The sequence below is a fragment of the Enhydra lutris genome, unplaced genomic scaffold (genome assembly GCF_002288905.1).
Source record: "Enhydra lutris kenyoni isolate GAN:26980312 unplaced genomic scaffold, ASM228890v2 scaffoldscaffold3, whole genome shotgun sequence".
NCBI classification, from domain to species: domain Eukaryota; kingdom Metazoa; phylum Chordata; class Mammalia; order Carnivora; family Mustelidae; genus Enhydra; species Enhydra lutris.
In genome coordinates, this window is record NW_019154087.1 from 32,791,536 (window position 1) to 32,804,987 (window position 13,452).

Sequence of the window (13,452 nt, forward strand, 5' to 3'; positions counted from 1 at the left end):
ATTAAAGAATTGATTCCATTTTCTATAGCACCAAGAACCATAAGATACCTGGGAATAAACCTAACCAAAAAGGTAAAGGATCTGCACTCAAGGAACTACAGAACACTCATGAAAGAAATCGAAGAAGACACAAAAAGATGGAAGACCATTCCATGCTCATGGATTGGAAGAATAAAATGGTTAAAATGTCTATACTGGATAGAGCAATCTATACTTTCAATGCCATTCTGATCAAAATTCCACCAGCGTTTTTCAAAGTGCTGGAACAAACAATCCTAAAATTTGTATGGAACCAGAAGAGACCCCCAAATTGCTAAGGAAATGTTGAAAAAGAAAAACAAAGCTGGGGGCATCACGTTGCCCGATTTCAAGCTTTATTACAAAGCTGTGATCACCAAGATAGCATGGTACTGGGACAAAAACAGACACACAGACCAGTGGAACAGAGTAGAGAGTCCAGATATGAACCTGCAAATCGATGGTCAAATAATCTTCGACAAAGCAGGAAAAAATATCCAACATGTGTTGGAGAGGATGTAGAGAAAGCAGAACCCTCTTACACTGTTGGTGGGAATGCAAGTTGGTGCAGCCACTTTGGAAAACAGTGTGGAGATTCCTTAAGAAATTAAAAATAGAGCTTCCTTATGACCCTACAATTGCATACTGGGTATTTACCCCAGAGATATGTAGTGAAAAGAAGGGCCATATGTATCCCAATTTTCATGACAGCAATGACCACAGTTGCCAAACTGTGGAAAGAACCAAGGTGCCTTCAATGGATGAGTGGATAAAGAAAATATGGCCCAAATATACTTTGGAGTATTATGCCTCCATCTGAAATGATGAATACCCAACTTTTGTATCAACATGGATGGGACTGGAAGAGATTATGCTGAGTGATATAAGTCAAGCAGAGAGAGAGAGTCAATTATCATATGGTTTCACTTATTTGTGGAGCATGAGGAATAATACGGAGGACATGGGGAGATGGAGAGAAGTGAGTTGGGGGAAATTGGAGGGGGAGATAAACCATGAAAGACTGTGGATTCTGAGAAATAAACTGAGGGTTTTGGAGGAAAGGGGGTGGGGGGTTGGGTGAGCCTGGTGGTGGGTATTATAGAGGGCACGTATTGCAAGGAGCACTGGGTGTGATGTATAAACAATGAATTCTGGAAAACTGAAAAGAAATAATAAATAAATAAATAAATAAATATTTATTAGTATTTTACTGAGATTATATTTATCAGTATAGACCTCATGGAAGTAATATTGGGTTTTCCTTGCTAATGATAGAATATGTGTTATCATTTGTTCATATTTTTTGGTTTTATATTCTTAATATTCTTTCTTAATATTTTATCTTATTGCCTTCGTCAATGAGTTCTTTACTTTTTTATTTATTAAAGTTTCTTTTTATTTCAATATAGATGTTACAGAATGTTACCTTAGTTTCAGGTATAAAACATAGCAATTCAGCTTATCTATATGGCATGCTATGTTCACCACAAGCATTGCTAATATCTATTATCATGCAATGCTATTACATCTTCAACTATATTTCCTATGCTGTGTCTTTTATTGAGGTGACTTACTCATTCTATAACCGGAAGCCCATATTACCCATTCCCTTTCAACCATTTTGCTGATCCCCAAAGCCCTTACACTCTGGCCACCATCAGCTTGTGGTCCTTTGCTTTAATGGATACTTCATAATCTTTTTGTCTTGAAATATGGGAAAGCTACTTTTCATTTAAAAATTAATCTTGTGGGGCATCTGGGTGGCTCAGTGGGTTAAGCCTCTGCCTTTGGATCAGGTCATGATCTCAGGATCCTGGGATTGAGCCCCGAATCGGGCTCTCCGCTCAGCAGGGAGCCTGTTTCCCCCCCTCTCTGCCTGCCTCTCTGCCTACTTGTGATCTCTCTCTCGGTCAAATAAATAAATAAAATTTAAAAAGAAATTAATCTTGGGGCGCCTGGGTGGCTCAGTAGGTTAAAGCCTCTGCCTTCAGCTCGGGTCGTGATCCCAGGGTCCTGGGATCAAGCCCCACATCAGGCTCTCTGCTCAAGCGGGGAGCCTGCTTCCACCTCTCTCTCTGCCTGCCTCTCTGCCTACCTGTGATCTCTGTCAAATAAATAAATAAAATCTTAAAAAAAAATTAATCTTGTAAGTAGCTACAAAGCACATTCTCTTTTAACACCAAATTATTTTGGTGTCTTTCTTGTTGTTTGTTGTCTTTGGTTGTCTTTCTTGTGCATCTAAGTATCCAATTTGATCATCTGGAAATGGTGACAATTTTCTTTCTCTATATCCAAACTTTCTATTTCTAATTTCTTGTTTGTTTCTTTTTTCTTATTGCATTGTCCATTCTGCTCATAAAAAATAATATATATTTTATAAAATCTTGATTAGGAATCCAGTGTGGTTTGTTCAGAGTCAATCAGAAAACAAGAATAGAGACTCGGATGGCAGACTGAATATTAACAGGTCCATCTTCAATGGTCTTCTGACAAAGCATTATGTGGTGAAGAAGAGGTAAGAGGATGATAACCATTACAGTAATTGTAGCATTTGCTATAAGGAGTGAAATGAATTGTTTAAAAATTGGCTACTTTCTTCCTAGAAACACATATTAAAATTAGAGTAAGCTATATCAAAATTTCTGAGTTAGGTCACTATTTGGGGGAAACTGAGACAAGAAAATAAAAGTTTGTTTCACAAAATCTCATGATTAATCACTGTAAGGGTTAGATTTCCTATCTCCCAAACTAGTACCTGGATAAAAGAATATTACAAAGTCATTTTATAAGCTAAGAGCAATTAATTCAGTATGAATTAAATATAAACATTTTGACAAAACATAAGATTTAATTATCTTTAAAACAGTGCCTCTCTTTTGAAATAATTTTGGCTGATTTTTTGTCCAAAATAAAGTAGGGTTTAGCATCCAATGTGCACATGAAACAATCAGCCCAAAACAAATATAATATTAGATGTACAGAGCTATTTAATTTCCTTATCTTTGAATAGCTATTAAACATATGAAAATTTATGACAACAAAAGTGTGCAGTTTTCTTTATTCTGAGCCCTACTTTTAAACATCTTTACAAAGAAAAAAAAAACAAAACCTAAAACTAAAGCAAATGGGTAAACTGCTTTTCAGGATGTTGTTTATTTATATATTCATTTGTAAAGATTTGTTTATTTTTTTATTTGAGAGTGAGAGAGAGAGAGAGCTTGCATGAGCAGGGGCAAGGAGGGAGAGAGAGAGAAAGAAAGAGAGAGAGAGAAACAAACTCCCTGCTGAGCTTACTCATGACTCCATCTCATAACCCTGAGATCATGACCAGAGCTGAAATCAAGAGTCAAATGCTTAACCAACTCAGCCATCCAGGTGCCCCTGGGATGCTGTATATTTAATTATAAATGCCTCAATCTGATGACTGAATTTTTGTTTTTGTTTTTTTCATTTCTATCACATTCTGCAAAGGATGTATTAGACTCACTAAAATTAACATGAGGTTATGAATAGTGATGATTAACATTTCTGAACTTGTTTTTCAAAAATAAGAGAATTATAGGAGAAATAACTTATATAAGTAAAATAACTTTTACTTATTAGCAAAAAATATTTGCATTTGGACCACAAATTCTATAAGGTCAAGTAATATAAAACAAATTTTGGTAAAATTACCAACACCATGCATATTTGTCATTTTGAAAGTAAGTCAAGATTCTAAACATTTGGGATGCCTTGGTGGTTCAGTCAGTTAAGCAGCTGCCTTCACCTAAGGTCGTGATCCCAGGGTCCTGTGATTGAGTCCCACATTGGGCTCCTTGCTCAGTGGGGAACCTGTTTCTCTCTCTGCCTCTGCCTGCCATTCTGCCTGCTTGTTCTCTCTCTCTCTGACAAATAAATAAATAAAATCTTTTTTTTTTTTTTTTTTAAGGTTCTGGACATTATGGGTAGAGATAAGGTCTAAAACTTACTTGTTGTTGGACATCTTATAAATTGAAAATTGAATCACCTGTGTTCATAAGGTAGTTAAATTGTTGACATTGTCTTTCCCCAGTCAAAATATTCTTATGCTTCTGTGCTTGAGAAACGCAGATAATCACTTTCAATTTCTGTAAGCAATTTCTCCTTTCCTTCATCCTTTAATTATTTTGACCTGGAAATTTACCATTAATTAAAAAAATAATGTATCTATACTGACATTTGGCAAACAATGGTTCAATGTTACTGTGAGACGCATATATCATAGGCCATTTCCATTCATAAGCAATTCAGTCATTTGGACTAAAAAGCTGTACTTAATGGATGACTTAGTATTCAAAATGGTAAATTAGTATGTGCTTGTTTTAATTGTATTGATAGTCAAAGGCCAGAGAAGTGAAATAAATGAGAGAAGGTGAATGAAATCGCTAAGTAATAGGGAGTGGTGGGGAGTGTGGCCAACAAAAGAACAAAGAATCTTCATGAAGTGCCACTCAATATTTGAGTAGTACAGATTGTCACTATTCAAGAATGTGGGCAAATTGTTGCCAGGTATTTCTGTTTCAAGAGAAGCTGATAATAAGGGGTTTTTGTTTGGATCCTCAAGATTTTATTGTCTTCTTAGTATAAAAAATATGAAGCTTAAAACTGGATCACTTGGCCCTTTCTATTCTATATCCTCCCAATTCAAAATGCTTGCATCTCTTAATAGCCATCGTTCTCTTAGATTTGTAGTAGCTAGGCTCAATACATTCAAACCTTAGCACAATGTTACTTAGCTTTAGCCATTTTCTGGAAAATTGGCTTACTCTGCCCACATAGCCACTCTGCTTCCCATCATAACACTGCTTTCCCTGGGTATGAAGAGAATCTTTGCCTTTCTTGAACTGTGTCACTTTGTGATATTGGTGCTTGCCACACTTCTTACAGAAAGTCAGGTGACTTTTAGGAACATTTCCCTGTTTGTGAGAGCTCTATCAGCACTAGAAAAAAGAGCCCCAAATCTCTTTTTGTAAGAAAACATGGTGGGCAAAATAAAACATAGCTATAAACCCGATCCAAATCTCTCTCTTTTTGATAAATGAGAGCAATATTCAAATAGGTACTCTTACAAGTGTTAGAGTGTTAGTCTTAAGACATATAAGCATATTTGTAAGTTAGTTGTATGATCTTCCATTCTAATCTGTGAGTGAGCAAGGGTTATTGCAAAAAATTACCCTTGGCTGGGGACTAGTTTGTCATAAAAACTTGAGACCTAAAAACCACTGTGCAGTGCTGGCTTGCCAGGGAAGAAAACAAAGATTGTTATCCTAGTCCCTACTGGTGGAGAGATAACTTTCCCCTACATATATCTTACCAAGGTATCCTCTGGGGGTTTTCAAACATTTGCTCTTAAGAAGCCCAAATTGAGGGGCACCTGGGTGGCTCAGTGGGTTAAGCTGCTGCCTTCGGCTCAGGTCATGATCTCAGGTCCCTGGGATCGAGTCCCGCATCAGGCTCTCTGCTCAGCAGGGAGCCTGCTTCCCTCTCTCTCTCTCTCTCTCTCTGCCTGCCTCTCCATCTACTTGTGATCTCTCTCTGTCAAATAAATAAATAAAATCTTTAAAAAAAAAAAAAAAAAAAGAAGCCCAAATTGAGTGTTCTGATAATGACAAAAGGGGGACTGAGGCATGGAATCATAAGGGACTTTCTGTATACGTGAATTTTAAGTCTTTTAAGAACATTTGGGGATTTCTCCTCTTTTTCATGACATATCTGTGTCTGTGTATGAAAATATTTTGAAGAATATTAAAATTACTCTCCCAAGAAAATGGGCCAGTTTATTTTGTGGCTTCCTAGGGAAGACAAAGAATTCCTTAGCTGTGGTAGATTGGAATAGTCCATAATGTGACTCCTAAGCACTGGTCCAATAGAGTGGCCAAGGCCATTACAAACCAGACAATATCATTACTATTTTGTAGCTCCCATCTACATTTCCAGTTTTTTCAAGCTCTGAAGAAAGCCAGGCAACTAATCACCAAAACTATGTTATTTCCAGAAATCAGTTACAAACTGAATAGCATTAGTCTGCAACTTAATAAATGAAGCATAGTTTTATTTGCTCCATTGTCACATTTGTTACAGCCAGTGGTGGTCTGTATGCCAGAATTATCTCGTATAAATAAATAAAAGGCTAAAAAGTATGCTCTTTTATAAGTCCTTGAACATTACATAGGAAAAAGGAGAAGTTAATATAAGCAATATTGGCTTTTAAGAAAAACAGACTCTAGCAACTATTTCAAAAGGCTAGCAACCTTACTTTTTATTTATTTCAATCCCCTTAGCTATTATGAATTATTTAAACGATGTATATTTATACTGTATGAAACCCGATTATGTGTTTATCTAGACACAAATTATAGGACAATGTATTTCGTGTAGAAGTCCACTTTTGATGTCTATTTTTCACACTAAAAATCTTGAACCAGCATGGGTCAACAGTCTAAAACTTGTACCAGTCCTTTTTATTGCAGCATAAAATTTGAAATATTTCTATGGAACAGGCAAAAGGCGAGTAATCTGTTATAGTATGCGTGAAGATTTTTCTTTTTCCTGTACACTTGCATTCCTGTTTTTTGTGTAGATATAGTGAGTAATGACAAAACGACATCTAAGTATGTGTGTGTTCCCACTGTGTATGACATGACTTCTTAGAGAATATAAGATTATATATAATAGTAGATAAGAGAAATAGTTCTGGAGTTAAAATGGGTAGTTTGTCCAAGTAACTCATTTTGAACACTTACCATTTGTGTGGCTTTGAAAAAGTTATCTAACCCCTCCAGGCCTTACTTTCTTCAAATGTAAAATGATAAAAATGGAAATTTCTGTTCCAGAAAGTTGTTACCAGAACTGAGCCAGGTGATCCATAGGAAGTACTACCCACTTGCTCCTTGTTAACTCCTATTATTATAATTAGCATTTAGTGTTGATCTAAATGAATACGGGCAGTTGGCTTTTATTGAAGCATTTATTATAATGTCATTGTCAACCCTCAGTACTGAAATTTACTGTTACCTCACGAAACTTACTTCACCTTTCTGAGCCTCAGCTACTTATCTGTAAAATAGTGCTAATAATATGACCTCTCTTGTTCTGGTGTCTTGAGGATAATGGAGATGACATCTGTCAAGTGTTTAGAACAGGGTAGCATATGGTAAATGGTAAATAGTATTTGTTAACATAATTTTTTTTCTACTAAAAGACTATAATCCAATGAATTAGGATTCAGTATTCTCATTTAATTTCTCTTCTTTCTATTATGCACTTTTCCAATTTCAAAGAAATTTCTTACATGAAAGTTAGTCATCATTATTTTCCCTTATACCAGCACTTAAATTTTCTTTCATACTAATAGGTAAAAAAAACTGCATATTTGTCTTTGCTTTCTACCTCAAGACAAAAAGGTTTTTGTTCGTTTGTTTGGTTTGGGTTTTGGTTTTTGGTGGTGTTTTTTTTTTGTTTGTTTGTTTGTTTGGGTTTTTTTTGTTTTTGTTTTTGTTTTTTTTTTTGCATCATAGGAGAATGGATGACTGGGTTGTTTTCTTTACCTCTGGTATCCTCCATCAAGGCCATACTGTTGAAACACATGAGTTGAAATTCACAGTAGACCATTGTTCTTAGCTAATAAAACACAGATGAAAAGCAGACCATTTGACTGCTACTGTATTTGTCAAACCAAGCAAACTGTTGCTTGAGTAGTATTAATTGACTGATGCAAACCCTTAGACACTCCAGCACTGGCTGGCCCTGCTGGACTCAGGAGCCCTCCAATGGCAGGAGATCCACCACTTACACAAAGTGACTGCATACCCCAGAGGCCCTAAGGAAGACCTGAGTGTGGGGACAAGGAAATGAGTCAGTGGCCAGTAATCTATAGAGTTTGCTCTTTCTACGTGACAAATCTATTCAACCCTACCTATCTTAGTACAAATGCACCTCCAAGTGATAGTATCAAAGCCCATTTGGTAGGTGTTCTTTTAATCTCCAAATCTCAGCATTTTATCTTTTTATATGTTTTAGTGGTCTTTCTCCACTAATACATTATATCTTTTATAAATAAGAATATGTATTTGGAACTCTAAACAAATTAAATATTTATAATAATGGAATTTTTATTGCCCTCCAAGCTATACTCAATGTCTTTAAATATAACAGGTAATGTTTAACTTTTTTTTTTTTTTTTTTGGTGGGTAAGTGATAAAAGAAACATGTAATTCTGTGAACTTAAAAGTAATCTATCATGTTTTACTGCCTTATCTTTAGATTATTCCTCAAAACAATCCTTTCCCAATATTTATAGTAGTCGTTTATTGTTTCATATTGTTATTGCATATTGCCATAACAAAGTACTTAAAAGGAAGCACTCATACTCCATTCAATGTACACTTTAATTCAATTTGTCAAATATATTTGCAGAAATTAAATTGTCAGCAGGATGTGACTGATCATGAAAGTGCAGTTTATAATCTCAATGATTGTTAGTCATGTCTATTTATGTTATTAAATGTTGATATGATTCCTCCATCATTTATGTTATATTTTGTTCAATAAATGTACAAGAACAATTAGCACATAATCTGAAAAATAGGTTAATTTTCACAATGTTTCCCTCAATTTTCTTCTGTAATATTCTTTTATATCTCAGGCACTCACACACTGCTTGTGCAAATATTGATAAAAATATTTAGAGACTATACATGTGTGAATTAATAAAAGAAGCAGATCCCTATTACCTTAGGTATAGTATCCTTGTTTCTTCGCAGTGGCAAACAGTCCTCCCCACCTTTTTCCTACCCTCCATATACCCCTGCATCTCTATAGAACAGGGAATTATAAAGGGCCTAAAGTTTCATTGGCTTTAGGAATTTAGGAAAATTTCTTGGTATGTATGTCTCATTTTCCTCATTTATGTAAAGGAAATGAAACTCCTTCCTCCTCAGGTTTGCTCTGAATCTAAAATGAGAGGATGTGGGGTGACTGGGTGGCTCAGTGGGTTAAAGCCTCTGCCTTCCTTTCAGGTCATAATCTCAGGGTCCTGGGATTGAGCCCCACATCGGGCTCTCTGCTCAGCGGGGAGCCTGCTTCCCCCCTCTCCCTGTACCTGTCTCTCTGCCTGCTTGTGATCTCTCTCTGTCAAATAAATAAATAAAATCTTAAAAAAAATAAAATAAAATGAGAGGATGCATATAAGATACATAGCACAGAATAGACGAATTTAATTCTCCTCCTCCTTTCTCATTTTGTTGAACCCAGTAATTAACAGTCACAAGAGGATCCCTTAAATATAAATTTAATTTGAGATGCAATTACAAGGATACATTGGCCTCTGAAAGAGAAACTGATGCTTGATGAAGGTGATTCTTACTGGAGTGAATAGAACCACATGAAAGATTAGAGACTTCAAAGCCATGAGTGTAGTATCAGCACATTGGTTCTTGCAGAGACACACTGCATGGCATTTAGGGATTCTAATACCAAAAAAAAATCATAGATTTATAGTAGATTAAGAAATACTCTGAAGCAAACTAATTACATTTTTTTAAATGATAGAAAAAAAGGGAAAGAGAGTACTGCTCTTTGGTTGTAAATTTAACTAACTGAAAGAATAGAGCTACAACTGCATTGGCAAATTAAAAGTACACTGAGCTTCTCAAAAGTTACAGTGGATTTTGGAAGAGAAATCCATGATTTAACATCATTCAGGACTATATGTGTTAGTGTGAGGAAACTAAAAGAATGAAACCTATACCATCTAAGCCATGTCTGGCTAAGAGAAAGACACACCATCCATGATCAAGTTCAGTTAAATGGCCAGGGGATGGGGTACTACCTGGAATCATGATGTGCTCCAAGAGAAAATCACAATTTTAAAACAATTATTATATCTAAGGAGAATGGGGGAGGGGTGAGTTAGGATGACAGATGGATAATTTGGAGAAAAATAGAATACAAAAATTTGGAATACAGTAAAAAGCATTACATTTTCTTTTATATTACCTCAAATATGTATATATTTATATGATATTAAAAACGAGAGATTCATGCACGTGTGTAAATAAATGTGTTTGGTGAAAATAGCGAAATCCATTTGGAAGAGGTAATCTTCCAAATCTGAAAAGTGAATTGCTTTCTCAATCTCATTTTTTTTAATTGTGTTACATTAGTCACCATAAAAAACATCATTAGACACAACATGGGGAGTACCCTTATCAGCGGTAAACTAGGGATATGTGCCCCCCAACACACACACATACAAAAAAGTGAGAATTTTTTTTCCAAAGTGACAGGCCAAGGCCAACCCTTGACAAAGACAAAGAAGGAGTGCCTCTCTGTTGCTTAATCATTTGAGCTGACCAAAATTCTGCTCCATGCTCAACTAATGCAGAGATAGGGCTACAGCATTTCTTCTCATTTAAAATATCAGAGTGAGTTTGGAAATTTGGTATGATTTGAGAAAGGGGGTGAAGATGTAGGGAAGGTGGTTTTTTATTCACTGCACAAATACTGCCTGTTCATCTGGATCAAGCCAGTGAAGCTGGAGGTTGCAAATAAGAAAGGAGAATCACAGGGGTCCCTATTAAATTCAGCTTCTACTCTTGATTCAGTTTTATCACTGGCTAAACAAAGCTTGGTTTTCAGGGATTCAGGTTTCATGAGTCCAGACCAAGTTCCTTCTACTCAATGAACTGGGTCAGTCTGTGACCAGTCTAACTTAAAATCTACGAGTATGGTTTATTTAATCTGTTGGGCAGATTAAGAGTCATTGAGGTTTCCAAATCCTCATTTACCTTTCATTCTTTAATGCTCTGCTATCTCCAGCATGAGTGAAATTTGACTCACACACACTTGGAAGCTCCAGATGGTTTTGCCTCTAAGATATACTCAGTGTATTTCGGTTCCTACATTCATCATTTCATACTATCCTTGATTGAAACTGGACTTGAACAGAACTCTCCTGAGTTACCTCAGAGCTGAAAAGCTTAATCTAGTCACAGTTTATTAATGGTGACAGTAATACATAATGAAATGCCATTAATTCACACGTGTAATATTGGTTTCTAATTTGAGGCATCACATCTAATTATCAGTAGATTAGTTACTCAGATTCATAGCAAGGTGACAATGGGGAAAATGTGCCTACTTCTACTACCTGAACTGTCAGAAAATAGAATGATGTCTATTTCTTATGAGGGCAACTATGAAATCTCTGAAGCCTTCACATCATTATAGATTTATGGCTCAGTCCATAAAGAGCTCAGGAAAATCAGCTCTGCTGCTTATTATTTCTCCGTAGCTCTCTTCCCAGACTGTGCTTGTAAAGAGCTTCGTCTTAGAAAAAGCACTTTATTTCAGTGCAACAGTTAGAGGCCATTATCCTGCTGGATTTGGGAGTAAAAGGGCATCAAAATATGGCAGCCATATTTCTAAAAGCCCTGACTTCTGAAAGTATAAAGGAGTTCAACATTTGATCAACCTTTTAGGGGGCATGCTTCTTATTCATGGCATGAATCCCTAACCTCTGACTCCGCGTTTGCTTAGCTAACATGGAGCATTTGCACCCCAGAGCAATCTGGCTTTCACTTACAACTATTGTGTAAGGCTAGTTTCAGAAAGTGCTTTTGAATTCTGGGAAACTACAGTCACAGACATATTGAAGTTACAACTACATATTCACAAAGACTGGCCTCTTTACAAAGGACTCTAAATGTTTGTAGCAAACATTGTGTATCTTGGCTTCAAAGCACCCACAGCCAGTCAGCGGGGAAGTATGAGGATGTCAGGTAAACATAATCAAACCATTTGTGGAAAATGTGAGAGAAGAAAGAGGAAGGGTAATGAAGCAGGGAAACAGCAAGGTTGTTTCCCAGTCTATTTAGCTAGATTGTCTGTCTCTAATTGTTTTTCTCCCTGGAGGTTAAAAAAAGAAAGAAAGAAAACAAAACAGAGAAAAGAGAGAGAGAAAGAAAATTTCAATTTGATAAAACTAAGCTTTATCATTACCGCTTTTGATTCCTTTATAAAGAAATATGTACGTCATTATAGTTGTACCCAATAGCAACTCCATAGCCAAGGATCTGTCAGCAGGTCCATTACAAACCCTTATTTTTGAAGATTTCTATTTCAAAGTAAAATATTTGCTTTAGGGTAGAACTGGGATCGATATTCTCAACCCAGGAGCATTTCGCTTTTTTCCCTACTTTAGGAAAATCTTCAAAAAGTGTTGTCAGTTTTTTTCTGAAGACTTTTATTTACATCTTATGTGATATGAAGATTCTCAAAATTAAGGTTCAATTTATTATCTAGAATATAATGATAAAAAGTGGTAATATCCTAAACTCAAGTTTTTCTTTCTATTATGATGAATGCAGCTGAATGTAAATCATCTGTGAAAATGGGAAATAGGGGTGGCATGGGTAAATAGAGCACCTAATAAATTCCAAAACATCTTGTAAGTCATTTACTTCTTTCATTTTCAACAGCCCTCACCAGCTATCAATCAGACTGGTAAACTTGACCAAAGATGGTATGATTTCTACCAACTTTCAGAGGTTTATTTTATACTATTGTACAAGAAAATAGGCATTACAAGCAATAAAAAGAAGAATTCCAACAGTGGTCTAAAATGAGACCCATAGCTCAGGCTCATGGACTGTCTTTGAGGAAATCCCTGAGTCCCTGATACTTATGTAACAGGTTTTGTGTATGCACATACATGTATATAAATATGCCTAAGTAGGAATCCTATATATATTTTGTGTATATATATAAGATTATATATATTTATATATTTTGTGTATATAAGGTTTTATATATATTGTATATATGCATGTATATAAGTATGCCTAAGTAGGAATATATATATATATATATATATATATACACACACACACACACACATATATATATACACTTTTTATGACAAAATCAGATATTGAGTGTCAATGATCTAGAAATTTCATTAATTAGTTTGTGAACAAGTAATATATGACTATATTCTAGTGAAACAAACCTAGTACTATTTAGCACCTAGTACTTCAAAAAAGTACCTTGTACCTCTACTAAAGCCTAATGTAATCTGAAATGTTTTTCAAATGTATACTTCACAGCTAAGTATTCATCATTTTATGCAAGAAAGAAAAATAGTGAGACTAGGAAATTGTAAGTTAATGTATTGTGCAAAGAAAGCACCTGTGAACAAAAATGTTGAAGATAAACATTTACAAAAATCACAGCTAATGGAAAAAATGTGTAATAAGAAAAAAGATATGTCCTAATCCCAATGGTGTGACTTTGGGCAATAACAGACTTTCTGGGTCTCATTGTCCTCATGTATAAAATAAGGTTGCTTATGGGTCTAACAATATATTATTGCAAGACTTGATAAATTAATGTGGGTATTCATTTTTTTCCTAT

General features: G+C 35.4%; 1 pseudogene; it reads right to left on the reverse strand.

Annotated features, from left to right (window-relative positions):
• Positions 1-4,638: 4,638 nt before the first annotated feature.
• Positions 4,639-13,452, reverse strand: part of LOC111152755 — a 122,500-nt pseudogene continuing 113,686 nt past the window's right edge.